The sequence below is a fragment of the Alosa pseudoharengus genome, unplaced genomic scaffold, assembly GCF_046254945.1.
Source record: "Alosa pseudoharengus isolate Yale_2024_CS ecotype anadromous, Long Island Sound unplaced genomic scaffold, YU_APseudo_1.1 YU_APseudo_1.1_scf_21, whole genome shotgun sequence".
NCBI lineage: Eukaryota > Metazoa > Chordata > Actinopteri > Clupeiformes > Clupeidae > Alosa > Alosa pseudoharengus.
Window position 1 is genome coordinate 35,412,427 of NW_027468674.1, and position 15,371 is coordinate 35,427,797.

Genomic DNA, 15,371 nt, shown 5'->3' on the forward strand with positions numbered 1-15,371 from the left:
GCCTTCAGGTGCATCTTGAAGCATACATCCACTCTCTTGGGTGGACTTCATTACAATGTAATGTCCTTGATCAGTCGTCACTATATTTGGTACGTCATCCAAACTGAGAAGCATACCAACAAACCTGTTGTTGGCCATCAAGTTGCGTCTAATTTGGCAGTACAATTCATCTCCTTTTATCAAAACGTAATCCAACTTCTCTCTATCCATTTCCTGTGTCTCATGCAGGTAAGCTAGAAACATCAGTGCATTTGCAACACATTGGCAGTTTCTGCTGAAACTTGAAAAGGAGTATGAGGCTCTCAATGAAATTTCTCGTGCATCTCCAAATGATGTATTGGCAGTCACTACTGGGTTGTTGAGCAATGTCCTGTTGCGCAATTGTTCCTTTTTAGCACGAGATTTTTTTGACCGTCGAGGCATGTTGGTGGTGGGCAATTACTCCTGTCTACTAAACCGCAAAATTTAAACCACAAAAGATGCAAACTGCAATCTGTAAACAGCAGTCAATATAAATAGAACTTACCAGTACTCCTACCTTTTCACCAGGAATCCTGCTGTTGCAGCCAGCGATGTGTAAAATGCCAACAAATTAGTTTGAACTCACAAATGTGGCCTCCGCAATAGCAGTTCTCAATCTGTGAAGGACATAACAAATAAATGACAAGTCATAGATTTGTGGGCTTATGTGATGAGCACTTTATCACATTGTTATTTGCTGATGAGTACAATTATATCAGTATACAATAGCACTTGGATGTTGCTTGAGGCTTCAAATCTCAATACATAGAGTCCTCTATCAATTTTATGTTGTTCGAGTGATCACATATCTTAACTAAGACATGGTCTACTTTTTCAACAGAAGGTAGCACCACACATCAGGCCTATGCACGTATCTTAATGCACTGCACATCATTTTACGTCCAGTTTCTTTAGGAGTGGTTCAAAATTATCTCTTACGATGTAGGCCCTATTCTAAATATATAAAGGATAAATGTACTCAGCAATATGCAACAATAACATACGATGGCCGGCCTAACAAAGATTCCATTCTTGTTGTGAAGTGAGCAGTAAGTGAGCCGAAATAAAAATGGACACCCCATGCTGCTGACACGTTCACTCCCACGTGTACAGTAGCCCTCACAGTCAAGCAGTCAGCTATTTCTAGCCTAAGCCGCAGTAGGTAAATGCAGGGATGAAATAACAAAAATCTTTTAACAGATACATGGAAAAACAAATACTGAATTGTTTTTTTTAAATATCACATTTATTAATATATTAAGTTTCTAGGCGTTGACTCATTTACGGTAAGCTAAGCTTAACGTTAGCCGCCCCTGCAAGCGTTACACAATAACGCTACCTAGGTACACACTTCAGTGGAACATTAAATGTTAAAGGACTTATGAGTTTTTCCTACACTGATTATTGAAGTAGCTGCTATATATATAAAGCCACCAATAATAAGGCTAATAGGCATAGCCTAAGCAGACACTGAAGTAAATTAATGAAGTAAATATTTTTTTCCATATCATCAAATAACGAGATAATAAAGATAACACATAACTTACCTTGTTTTCCAACTGATGAGAATGTGCTGTGTAATGGAAGTTGTTGGAGTCTGGAGAAAATGCTCTTTCAATCAGTCGCTTGCCAGAGAAAATCTCTCAGAAGTCGCTCGCAAAATGGTGTCAAGCAAATGACATCGATAAAGGGAATATTTGTGACTATATGCTCTCTCGAGAATTCCAGCCAATCATTAACCAAACACCTTGAGGTTACTAGGTGAATTTGCAAAAATCAACCAATCATGAGCGAATAATAGATTCTACCCCCCTCCCTCCCTCACCCTTCTCTTCTAACGTGTTCATAATTTCTGAGGTAAAGTTACTTTGGCGCGCTGGACCACACAACAAATTTTGCTGTAAGTAAGCTAAATGGTCATTTCAATGAAGTTAAGTTATTGTGAATGTTATGTGAAGTTATTGTGAATTAATGTTCGTCATGACATGTTAGGTTTACTGTATATCAGTCAGTCAGCATAGATAAAACGTTGGCATAAATGTAATTACCTTGACCGTTACTTTTACATTGCTCCCAAATATAAAATGGTTTATCACTCAGTTCCTAACATGATAGCGTGCATGACCACATCGAAGATTTATCGCATGTTAAGGCCCATTTGCTACAAACATTAACTGGCAATGTAGCTCATAAACTAGCAAGACTGGCTAGGTTAACGTTAGCTGAAGTAACGTCTTCTGAAATTAAAACACATCGATGCTCATAGATATATACACTAGATGTCGCCTTGACTACTGCTGTTCATTGGAACGAATGCGTCAATCGAGACGCCATCTTGCTTCAGTGATCCACTCCTCTATAATGCATTAGCGTCAATCTGGGCAAAGATCTAGCGAAAATAAAATCACCATAAATCGTCAAAATCTCAAGCAATTATCTAATTTTTTGGGTTGTTCCAACTGACAGGCATGTATTTATGGTTGAGTCTACAGAAAACTAAGCTTAAGACGATAATAAAGATACATTTTACCCGTCTAGCCCCATAGACTCCCATTCATTCTGCACTAGCTAGCGGCGGCCCCTAGAGGAACAATGAGTAAACTGCAACCAGGTTCGATACAATGAAAGTAAACAGGCTCTTCGTAGACAGGCTCTGGTTGAGGCCACATACCCCTCGTCTCGTTTACTCATGTAAGTTGTAATCTCACCAGAAGTTGCTGTAGATCTGTAGAACATTTACCTCTGCTACTACATAGGCTACGCCAGTCGTTACTTTTATAATCATGGGTCAGTGCCATGGGCAAACGAGATGTAGCTGAATTCATAAATGACAAAGCCATGAGAAAGGTGATTTTCTTACGTTTCAACAACAAAGAAGCCGATCTGCCATCATTGTGAGAAGTTCCCAAATTTGTCGCTAATCGCTGGGGATGGCCAAACGTCGCTAAATAGGTAACGCTGACAATACAGGAGAACTAGTTTAGCGATTCAGATCCCTGTACAAAGATGGCGGCGGTGTTGACGCATGCTGAGAAGCAGAAGGCGACATCTAGTGTATATATCTATGAGCGATGCTAAGTTAACATTAATTTAGCTCATTGGTGGAATATGCTATGCTAGCTAAGGCTTATAGGTTCTATCAGTAAAACGTTGTTATTACAGCTTCATTATTTCTTCAACAGTTAAAACAACCTTCTCATGTAAAATTGTTCATCTACTTGCAGATAATGGTTTGTGGAACAGTTATCCGTAATGGTAAGTGATTTAACGTTAACTGACCTGCTACTCTCCATAGAGAGGGCTTATTTTTGGTAACGTAACGTTAAGTTAAGGTCAAGTAAACTGGATTAACGTAACGTTAACATCTCTCCCGATTGTCGACTGCCATCTTGTAGCTAATAGCCTTAACGGGGAACTGTGCAGAGACTGCTCATTTTTTAGCAGGCAGATGATAATGTTAGATTAGCCTACAATACATTTTTTGTCTTCTGCGATGGTCTTTTATTGACCGTGTCTAGGCAGTTAAGGCAGTTAAGACACACGATACCCCCTTGAGGTTGATTGTAGATAGCAGGCACCTACTGTCGAGTGAAGTCGCACGTCTTCCCTCTGCGGCGCAGATAACCTATTTACTCCTATTTTTGAATATCCCCCTTGGAAGTTGATCAGGCTTCCGTGGTGGATTTATTGAGATGTTTATGAAATAAGGAGCGACTACGCCTAGGTCTCGAACAGTTGGCTAACGTGCGAAGATGTTTGACCCTAGAATTTATCTAGAGACACAGGTTATAGGCTACTTCTTGCTCAGGTTTTTAAAGAGTGGAGACCTTTTTACCGTCCTTCAGTACAAAGTCACGCTGACCCTAGTCTTAGAAAAGACAGATGAATAACCACAGAAGAGACAAGTTATCTTACCCTCCTGCTGGAATTCGTAGAAAGACCAAGAAAAGACAAAAATACTGCTTGAAGAATTAGATGCCAAGGTTAAATAAGTTCTTTACTTTTCAGCACTTTGGTGATGATAACAAAATGCGGCGTAATATCCACTTGCAGGTTACAATGTTGTAGAAAATGTAAAAAGAATAAATCCACAAAATAGGAAAATAGTAAATCCACAAATGGAGAAGTGATTACAATAAAAATGGTAAATCCACAAATGGAGAAAAAGAGAATATAAGGAAAAAAAGTAAGTCCTCAAAAAAGGGAAAAAGTCAGCTGATTGTCTTCTGCAGTCACTCTCTGTCGGAGTAGCAGGTCTGATATCTGCAACAGGTTCCACGGAGTTTCGGTCCGCGACTCAGCCTGGCACGACGTCCAACACTTTGCTTCTCAACGAATTTCGGAGGACGAATTCTGACAACCACACGCGACATCATAAAGCAAAAACCCAACGAGTTGAAGGAAGGAAAAAAGAAGAAGCAGCCCCGATCGTTTAGTTCGGCCCCTATTTATACTAGGTGGACTTGTCCTCCCCCACACATTCCTGAGACAAATCAATCCTATTTTCCCACGACAGTTTAGAACCTTCTAGAAGTTCCCACGAGGGCTGGGAATATTCTCACGTTAGCTGGGAATATAGCTGGGAATATTCTCACGTTAGCTAATACATTCTAGAAGTCACTGATCTTAACCAACAATTTAAGATGACACGCATTAACATACTTCTCCGGGTTACATTTCGGAGATGATACATTACATTCAGGTTTACAGATAGTTTCCAGAGGTTACACAAACAGTTTACATTCAATGGCATTTATAACCATGTGACACATTACATTTAGCAACATACACTTTTACAGTCATCAAGAGAGATCGGTTACATTCTTACAGGTTACAAACACTTATGGCATTAACCTTCACACAATGCAATCTGAATACATTAATTTAAACAGTTTAAGGCATTTTACCCATTTCACAGTTTTGAGACATGCAATTCTTTACATGCATAACTCCCTAGACTTTACAAAGTCAGGCTACTAAAATACTTGTAATGATACATTTCATTCATCGCACTTTATTATTTATTATGAGGTCATTGTTTGCAGTTATGGTTCATTTTCCATTCTTTTATTCACATTCAATAATCATCAACTATTTCTGAGGTCAAGGTGATCCCCAAAAAAAAAACACTAAATGTATATTTTGATTGGACTCCCCACTACAAAACAAATATGACAATAGTAAAATTTGGACTTCCCTCAAACATACACAAAATATGATGACAATAATTAATTCTGATTGGACTCGCTCTTTATTGCCATCCTTTCCACCTGAGCCAAAACACTCACCTGCCCCTGGTTGTCCTACCTGTCTCTCCCCACGGCGAATGTAGCTTGGGGGGACAAACGGCAACCCTCCTTTGAGATCCCCACCAGCTGACATAAAATAGCCAGCCACTCTACAGAACCTGGTCTCTGTCCTACTAAGGTAGGCATGGTTGAAGCCTCTCCACTCTTTAATTTGACATTACCATCTCCCATGTAGTATTTCGAATGTTTTTTCTTGTCTGTTCCTGTTGTGAATATAGCTTGGAACATTTATACTGTGAGCCTCTCCACCAACCACCTGCAGTGACAGGGTTTATTTGCTCTTGAGGGGCCTTGCTAACCAATGCACAACAGCTGCAAACTACTGTATAAGGTAGCTACTTTCTGTGAAGACGAGTGGAATGCTTTAGATGTCAGCAACCACTGTTCAGAACATCTGTGTAATTATGTGTTTTCCATTTCATCTATGTATTTTTTGCAGTAGTTTTGGAGCCTCTCCACCAACCACATGCACCTGCAGTGACAGGGTTCATTTGTTCTTGAGGGGCCTTGCTAACCAATGCACAACAGCTACAAACTACTGTATGATATATGAGGTAGCTACATTACAAACCTCTTCACTCAATCTTCTTTCTATGGTCTCTGTCCTACTAAGGTAGGCATGGTTGAAGCCTCTCCATTCTTTAATTTGACATGACCATCTCCCCTGTAGTATTTCAAATGTTTTTTTCTTTCTTATCTTTTCCTGTTGTGAATATATAGCTTGGGAGGATGGATACTGTGAGCCTCTCCACCAACCAATGCACAACAACTGCAAACTACTGGATAAGGTAGCTATACGACAAATCTCTTCACTCAAACCTACTTTCTGTGAAGACGAGTGGAATGCTTTAGATGTCACCAACCACTGTTCAGAATATCTGTGTAGTTATGTGTTTTCCATTTTATCTATGTATTTTTTGCAGTAGTGCTGGAGCGGGCCATTTATTTCCTGTTGAGGGGCTTCACTGAGCCAAAACACTGCCCTCCCCCTGGTCGTCCAACCTGTCTCCATACAGCGAATGTAGCTTGGGGGGACAAACGGCAACCCATCTTTAAGATCGCCACCAGCTGACGTAAAATAACCAGCCACTCTACAGAGCCCTGTCTCTGTCCTACTAAGGTAGGCATGGTTGAAGCCTCTCCACTCTTTAATTTGACATTACGATCTCCCCTGTAGTATTTCAAATGTTTTGTTCTTTCTTATCTTTTCCTGTTGTGAATATATAGCTTGGGAGGATGGATACTGCGAGCCTCTCCACCAACAAATGCACAACAGCTGCAAACTACTGGATAAGGTAGCTATACTACAAATCTCTTCACTCAAACCTACTTTCTGTGAAGTCGTGTGGAATGCTTTAGATGGCATCAACCACTGTTCATATTATCCGTGTAATTATGCGTTTTCATTTTATCTATGTATTTTTTGCACCAACCACATGCACCTGCAGTGACGGACCATTCCTTTCCTGTTTAGAGGTCTTGTCGACTGTACAAGGGCCATATCCCCACTATGGCAAGTAAACTACAAAACTTCATATTTCAGATGTTGCCACCTACAGTGCTAAATATCTGTGTAATTATGCATGTTTTTCATTAGTATTATTATTATTATTATTAAAAGTAGTGTGCTTCCTTCCACTTGTGTTTACAGACATAGAATGCAGTTTTGCCGATGGATCTGCAAGCCATCTCAGCTGTAACCATATGCATCTGCAGTGATGGAGTAGCTTATGTGCATACATCAATTACCATAGCCTTAATAATACCTTAACATCTACTGACATTTTTGTGGACCGTTGACACCTGTGTTGACTGCAGTAAATGTGGCCAGAAGAAGAACACTAACATCACGTCTTTAATTTAAAATAATGTTTGATAGATCCCATTTCACCTCAAAGATATAAGGGGATGTATGTGTTCACATGTATTCTGATAAGGCTGATTATTGCATCTGCAGTGATGTATCTGACAATACTGCATTCTATAAAAGTTTGAAGACTAACCCTATGGAACAAATGAAAAATGACTTGAAGCAAATTTTGAGAGGTGCTATGGATAATGCCTGGATAAGCAAAGCAGAGCATGATTATCTATTTTGTCCTAATCCTGTACTACCCTGCTTCTATATGCTACCAAAAGTGCACAAAGATCTGCATAATCCTCCAGGGAGACCCATAATATCTGGCAATGGATCTCTGACAGAACCCATACCAAAATTCATAGACCACTTCATTCAACCTTATGTCTCCAATCTATCATCATTTATCCAGGATACAACACACGTACTTAATAAGTTGGCCCTTCTGATGAACATTGGACATTGCTACCTCGTCACAATGGATGTGGAGGCTTTATATACGAACATAGACCATGAAGAAGGCCTCAATGCTCTGTCTCATTATTTGAACACACGCCCAGCTTCTTGTACCAACAAATAAAAGGAACAGCAATGGGAGCATGTTATGCACCAAGCCTAGCCAATTTATTCATGGGCCTATGGGAAGAACACTTTGTTTATTCATGCAACAACCCTTACAGGAACATGATCACTTTTTATGGACGTTATATTGATGACCTAGTGTTCCTCTTCTCTGGTACTGAACAAGAACTAACTTCATTTCATAGATACCTCAACAACACCAATAAAAACCTAAAATTGTGTATGCAATATGACCTGACTCAAATTGACTTCTTAGATCTCACCATACAGAAGGACAAGGAAGGACGTATTAACACCACAGTCTTCCGAAAACCAACTGACCGCAACACACTGCTCCGGGCAGACAGCTTCCATCCTCCATCACTGAAGAAAAATATACCGTATGGGCAGTTCCAACGGCTAAAAAGAATATGTGATCAGGAGTCAGATTTTGAGACAAAGGCAGAGGAAATGAAGTTACGTTTCAAAAACAGAGGGTACAAATGTAAAATCATAAATGAAGCATATAACAAAACAAAATCTCTGAAAAGACAAGACCTCCTACAACACAAACAAAAACCACCCGGAGAACAACAAGTGTACCTTGTGACACAGTATAATACCAGAGCAAATGAACTAAAGAAAATCGTAAATAATAACTGGAAAATGATTGAATGTGATCCTACACTAAAAGAAATATTCCCCAATGCACCAGTCATAAGCTTCAAAAGAGCACCGACCATCGGAGATAAACTTGTCCAGAGCTATCTCCCCGGGGACAAAAAGGACACATGGCTCGATCGGAGACTGCAAGGGTTCTTTAAATGTGGGAGATGTAACCACTGCACGACTATGCAGCAAACTAAGAAATTTATAGATGTGCATGCTCAGAAAACCCAGTATATCAAAGGATACATCAACTGCAATACCACTTATGTGGTGTACTACCTATATTGCCCATGTGGACATTTCTACATCGGAAGGACAAAAAGAAAACTACAACAGAGGATAGCAGAGCACAAATATGCAATTCGTACAGGAAATGAGGATTACCCAATGGCGAAGCATTACAAGCAACACCATGGATGCAACCCAGAGTCACTAAGGGCAATGGGAATAGAAACAATTGAGCTATCCAAAAGAGGAGGGGACAAACTTAAAAAATTATTACAGAGGGAGACCTACTGGATTTATACACTAAAAGCCCTCATAAACCCAGGACTTAATGAAGACTTGGACTATACCCCCTTTCTATAAAGACATTCTAATATTTGCTAATTGTAACTGTAAGACTGTATGTCTTCTTCAGAGCACTTAATATAGGTAACTCAATGTTTACAATGTTAACTATCTTTTAAAAAATATTTGGGTAGAATAAGAAATATGTACAAAATGGCCACAAGAGGGAGACATAGTTCGTCCTATATGAAATGCTTATTTTTCCATTCTCTTTAAGCTTATCTGAATATTTCAAGGTGAACCGTTTTTTGTAGCCCGTATGAAATAATTATTGTAGTCCTCAAAAGTAGTATAATTGTTTTTAACTTGATGTATGTATGATGTTTTTATGTGTGACATGGTGCACCAATAATTGACTGATAGGTGGAGTCTAAGCACCTGCCACTTAGTCCTACTTAATTGCCTGCACCTTCTCTTTGTTATAGGGACTTGGGAATTAGTCAGTGTTTAGGCTCTGAAGAAGACACTAGTCGCAACGCGTTAGCCCATTATATTAAAGGCTTTTTAATTGTATCAAGCAGTGTGCCTTTGGAATCTTTGGCAAGACTTCAACCATAGTCACTACTGTAGTTGAGTTTAGCCATATCTTTAAGTGATGTATCTGACTTGACTACATCTGTTGCTGTTGTGAAATGCCAGTTACCATAAAGCCTTAACCTTTACATCCACTGACATCTAAACATCCAGTTTGTTGAGGACATTTGACACATGTGTTGCCTGCAGTTAAGGGTGCTAGGAGAAGAACATTACAATGTTTACCTAGAGTCCATCTCTTCAATAAACCTTATGATGTGATGTTATACCATGTTTATTTTCTTCCTGTGTTGTACTAGATACATTGTGAAACTAACATGTCTACAGCTAAACATGCCATTAACAGTGCAGGGATTTTATCACAGTGGTAAGATGTTACTATACACAATATGTACCTTGTGGAGTTGTGAATATTTTAACGTTGAGTGTTTGTGGAAAAGAGGACACTTCAGCGGTGGAGGTGGGCTAGGGTATCATATGTGGCACCATTGTGTCCACAGATCTGTGATGTAGTATCTGACTTGATTACATCTACGTCTTTGGGCATGTTATAAATCGCCAGAATCATGTCTAATGCATGCACATTTTAATGCATGTTTTTCTGAATTTCGGAGGTCTTGTTATGAAAGCTGTTTCCCAATCATTCATATGGGAAAAGGTTCTTACACTTTCAACATAAAGTTTGTATATTTACACCTTTTCGTTACAGCATTTATATTACTGCTACTGGCCTTGTCATACATTTTTAGAGGGGGTGGTATTTTTAAGTGTAGCTGGACTAGTTAGCTGGACTAGTTAGCTTTACTGAACTCAACTCGTGTTTTTCTGGAGCTGCGTCCGTACTTGCTGTAAGTTTTACACTTACGGTAGCATAATGAGGGTCTCTACATGTAAACCGAAGCATTGAGAACGTTGTAAGTGTACAGGCAATTTATTAAAAAGAAACACAAATTCGTTCGAATAACCCGCCATCTCTTCCGTGTATATCCTGTTGCGTTCAGTTCTCATTCTCAGTTTCACGCGAGATTTACCCAGAGTTGTTTTTTCCCAAGATGGCGCCCGTCTGTATATGTGAACGAGACGTGAACGGTACTGTTTTTCTTTTTAATAAACTGCCTGTAGACTTACACAGTTCTCAATGCTTCGGTTTACATGTAGATACCCTCATTATGCTACGGTGTAAGTGTGTTGCTATTTGGAGCCTTGGTAGCGATTTATTTTTACTCTACGTTTAGTTCAAGCATGTTGTTTGGTGGGTCAGGTGACGAGCCGTCGAATCACAGCACAGCACCCAGAATGCATTGCAACACACCGTGATCGTTAGGTCGGCTTTAAATAGCATACAGAACCTATAGTAATTTAACATTGTCTGTAAGCTCCACAGATCGTGGCAAGACAATTGAATTGAATGTGGACTTCTTGCCGGGCAATGATGAGTAACTTGAATGCTAGTGCTGCGTGGATGTACATAATATCTGTATGAAAGTGTGTTTCTCAATCTAATAATCTATACAACTGTACACATGACTAGGTTTGAGTGGAGCTAGCTGGGCATAGGACTGGGCTGAATGGATTGGGAAAATACTTTTTTTTTTTTTTTTAATGACCTATATGAACATGGTTTGACATTACCTTTACACTTAGTGCTGGCAAGGCATTGAACTGGGCTTCATTCGAGGATTCCAACGGTACCTCATTCATGAAAATCGGACATACTGGTCAAAAGTTACATGCACACACCTTCATATACACAGACAGCCCAGCCCATTAGACATTGCCAGATGAACTCTGCCAGGTGCAAGTAATCAACTCTAGCAGCAGAGCTCTACCAGGTGCAAGTAATGAGGTGCTGTGATGTCATAAAGCCCCAGCATTCCGCCATTCATTTGAATGGGGCCCAAAAACGCCGAAAAACGGGAATACCGCGAAAACGACAAGGGCCAGCGACACGAAAGCAACAAGCAAGTTACACCGGTTCGGGCCTGAATTTTTGGAGTTCGAACCGCGTCGATAGCTCAAACGGTCTAGGAGCAGTAGTTCGGCCAAAAAGTGGGTGAATAGGAAGATAACTAGAATTGCGGTTCCGAGGAACTGCAAGAGTGGGTTTAATCTGGGGCACGGAACTCGGCCTCATCCAAGGATTCCAACGGTACCTCATTTTATCAAAATCGGGCACACGGATCAAAAGTTATCTGCATCAACGCAACATCCAATAAGCTAAAACGCATAAATAACGTGGTTGCTATGCTGGTTGCTAGGGCAATCATGCTGGTTGCTCAGGTGGTCGCTAGGTTAGAAGGCCAGTGCCTCCTGAGAGGCCTGAAGGGTCAGTTCTGAGGTTGTTGACTGCTGAAACCGAAAAATGGACTGCATTTTCTTAAAAGACAATGTGACTGAAGTGCGGGCAAAGTTTGCACAGAAATGTACGATTTTTCCCACCCTCATCGACCTTGTCATAAAACTTGTTTAAATGATCACACGACGCCTCCTTGCTGCTTTGTCGTCTACATCAGCCTTTCTCAAACTTCTTTGACCTGAGGCCCAGTCAAGGCATACTTTGGGGTCATAGGGCCCACCTACATGAACCCACCCCCCCATCAAATTGTAATGATATCACAATTATTATTATTTTTATACTATATTGCCTACATGCACTTCAAAACAGTCAATGTTTAAAGTGCTAAGATTGTTCACAAAAGTTTGTGAAAGCATGCACATCAGAGTACTGCTTTACTAATGTAAAATATAATTAGGCCTACACTAGTTTCATTGTTTTTGCATTGTTGCATGATTGATATGCTATTTAATTACATTTCATTTGAATGCCTGAATGTAAGAATTCAGGAAACACAATACCAGCTTTTAACATTTCTGTTGTTTACTAGTTTATGTAAATCACATAACACATGAACTGTTTACATACTACTGATAGCTAGGGTTGGGTATCGTTTCAATTTGAACGATTCCGATTCCAATTCCGATTTCTTATTTCGATTCCGGTTCCTAACGATTCTCGATTCCGATTTTTTTTAAAGGCAGGGTCAAAAAAAGTTTAGGATATTTTAAATGAGCTAGCTAACCAACGGTCTTTCTCAGGGTATCTGCACATTTTCCAAGTGCAAATTTAAAGACTTTTAAAGACCTTTTCAAGACATCTAAATGAAAATTAAGACTATACCACGGCAAAAAGATATATAAGACTGTTTAATGCAATAGTTTTTTTTTCCTACTAATTTTAACCCCCACCCCATTTTGGATGTCTACAGAAGTTACCAAAAATATTTTGGCGAAAGAAAATAATTGTGTGTGAATTACCTTCACAGCTATAAATGCCCAATTTTAGGGTCTGGACTGCTTGCTTTTGAAGCTGGCTGTACTGTACATATTTGGTTTTGCTTACTGCTGAGGCTGTTCTTCACCTGTGTCTGTAGTAGCCTAGGGCTACTTGCCAAAGACATGTGCACTGGACTGGATTCCCTTAAATATTTTTTTCAAAGTTAACTAAGCTATTTACATATTTTAATAAGCCTACTTTATATAATTTACTATGTGCATCTATTGTCCATATGCAGCACAGCAAATCAAAGTTAATCCACTACTTTACATTTTGCATACCAGTTGTATCTAAACCAACCAAAGCTTGACTGAAACATTGTAAAACCATTGACTTGTTTTAAATTAATTAAGAGACAGGTCCTCTTCGCATGATCCTGCTGAAAACTGCTGGTTTCATCTCAAGCACGCACGTTATGAACGCACGTATTTTTATGTAGCAGTCGCCGACATTCAAAGCATATGCGGTTATATTTCACAACTTTTGCTAAGTAGGCCTAGCCTACTGGGAAACGCTGGCAAGCAAGCTGCTGGCAGATATTACAGGTAGGCTATTATAACTTAAGACAGATATTTTCTTCCCTAGGCTAGGCCAGCAACACACGCTGGAAAGATGCAAACAGATCAACTTAACATACCGGTATACAGTATTTCCTCCTGATTGCGAAGAACTGCACATAATTTCACCAGCAGTCTTCGCGTCCATAGTTTGTGAAACGATGCTGCGTCCGAGCAAAGACTTTAGATGCCAAGCGCAACTCCAAAAAGGAGAACAAATAAACGTCCGGCTTGAGGCTGCGCCGGACGCCGGACAGGGCTTTTAAAATCCATATGTCCGGCCTAAATTCGAACATATGGCCAACCTATCGCTAACTGGCTTACCAACTCTTTCTCCCGCTCATTCTACCGTAGGCTCCCTCATTCCACGTAGGCTACCCTGTCTATCTCTCAGGCCTCAGCTACACCACGAAAACGCCAGGCATATTATTTTGTACATAGGCCTACTGTATTATTACCGTTTTCACACCTTTAACCAAACCCGTGAAAAACATCTTCACTCTGCAACCACTACACTTCCTCCCGTAGCCTAATAGCCTATCACGTATACAATTGCGTTTTAAATACACGAAACTGGATGGAGACATCACTCGCTCTCTTGCACTCGCTGGCGGTCCCATACGCACATTTAATACCTCTCTTTCGAAAATTCAGTTGTAGCCTATTTAAGACTTTTTAAGGATCCTCGGGAACCCTGCTTTCTGAATGAAATAGTCTGACCTTCTCCATGAATTTTAATTCTATTAACTATGCGCTTCTTCGTTGGTGTTCAGACGTTTCTTCTTCCTGTCGGCAGACTGGGAATCGAAAGTAGGAATCGAAATTTAAACTTTTGAACGATTCCGGGAAAATCGCAAAGATAGTCCCGGTTCCAACCAATACTCGATATTCGATACCCAAGCCTACTGATAGCCCATTACTGTACACAATAATACTGTGCCCATTCATTAACATATATTAAACATCAGGCGTCTTGTTTACACATTTAAACCATATTTGCACTTCGAATTTCGCTTCCAAATTGTAGTAACTACATCTACGAAGTCTAAGGAAGATAACCATGTAGTCCGTTCATAGATAAGATACATTTTGACAGAACTACAGACTTCGTGAGCCTAGTAGCCCTACCTAAAAAGACTCCATTCACTTAATTGCAAAATCGCGGTTGGTCTGTTTACACATTAAAACCATATTTACACTTCGAAATTCGCTTCCAAATTGTAGTAACTACATCTACGAAGTCTAAGGAAGATAACCATGTAGTCTGTTCAACGATAAGATACATTTTGACAGAACTACAGACCTCGTAAAAGTAGTACCTAAAATGAGTGTGATAAATGGCCATCACGTAGCCTAAAGCATATAGCATATGACAACAGCAAATAGCTAACGTTTACGTTAGCCTAACTTACTTATCGTTGACGTTGACCCGACACGTTCATAAGTTAGACCATATCCAGACAGCACGTTCGGTCTTACCGACGTCGGCAATACACCAATCCGCCGCGAACTTTATGGGCGCTGCCATCTTGCCTGCAGCCATTACTGCGTGCCTGCGGAGTGTGACGGTGTGACACTTGCTAATGGCTTTTCAATGAAAGCATCCTGTCAGAGAATATCAAATAGGAGATCCTGCTCATGAAAAAATGTCAGGTGAAAGGGAACATTGGGTAGATGATGTCAGGCAGTGGCCAAAACTTACCGATTAAGGTAATTTATTGACAACATAATGTATTAAGACGTGTATTAATTAATGACAACAATAAACCGAATGCTATCATTAGTAGCTGTGTTGCTAATATGTTCACAAGCTTCAGAAGTTGCAAATAACTATTAGCCACGACCACTTGTAGCAGTAAAATACATGTTCTTACAGGTATTCAGGATTATTTTATTAATCGTATGTATTTCATCCACTTTTAACGCACATCTTGGTCCTCCACTCGACAAGGAACTCT

General features: G+C 39.9%; 2 long non-coding RNA genes across 3 annotated transcripts; both read left to right on the forward strand.

Moving 5' to 3' along the window:
* Nucleotides 1-5,361: 5,361 nt before the first annotated feature.
* Nucleotides 5,362-6,343, forward strand: LOC143138631 (uncharacterized). 2 transcript variants are annotated; one of them, XR_012990273.1, is made up of 5 exons: nucleotides 5,362-5,448; nucleotides 5,549-5,661; nucleotides 5,770-5,943; nucleotides 6,051-6,118; nucleotides 6,254-6,343. It is a non-coding gene; the product is annotated as an uncharacterized LOC143138631 (long non-coding RNA). The 2 variants fall into 2 exon arrangements; XR_012990274.1 differs by having other exon boundaries at nucleotides 5,770-5,884.
* Nucleotides 6,344-6,361: 18 nt separating this feature from the next.
* LOC143138632 (uncharacterized) lies at nucleotides 6,362-6,839 on the forward strand. The gene is made up of 3 exons (XR_012990275.1): nucleotides 6,362-6,450; nucleotides 6,558-6,625; nucleotides 6,779-6,839. It is a non-coding gene; the product is annotated as an uncharacterized LOC143138632 (long non-coding RNA).
* Nucleotides 6,840-15,371: the final 8,532 nt, after the last annotated feature.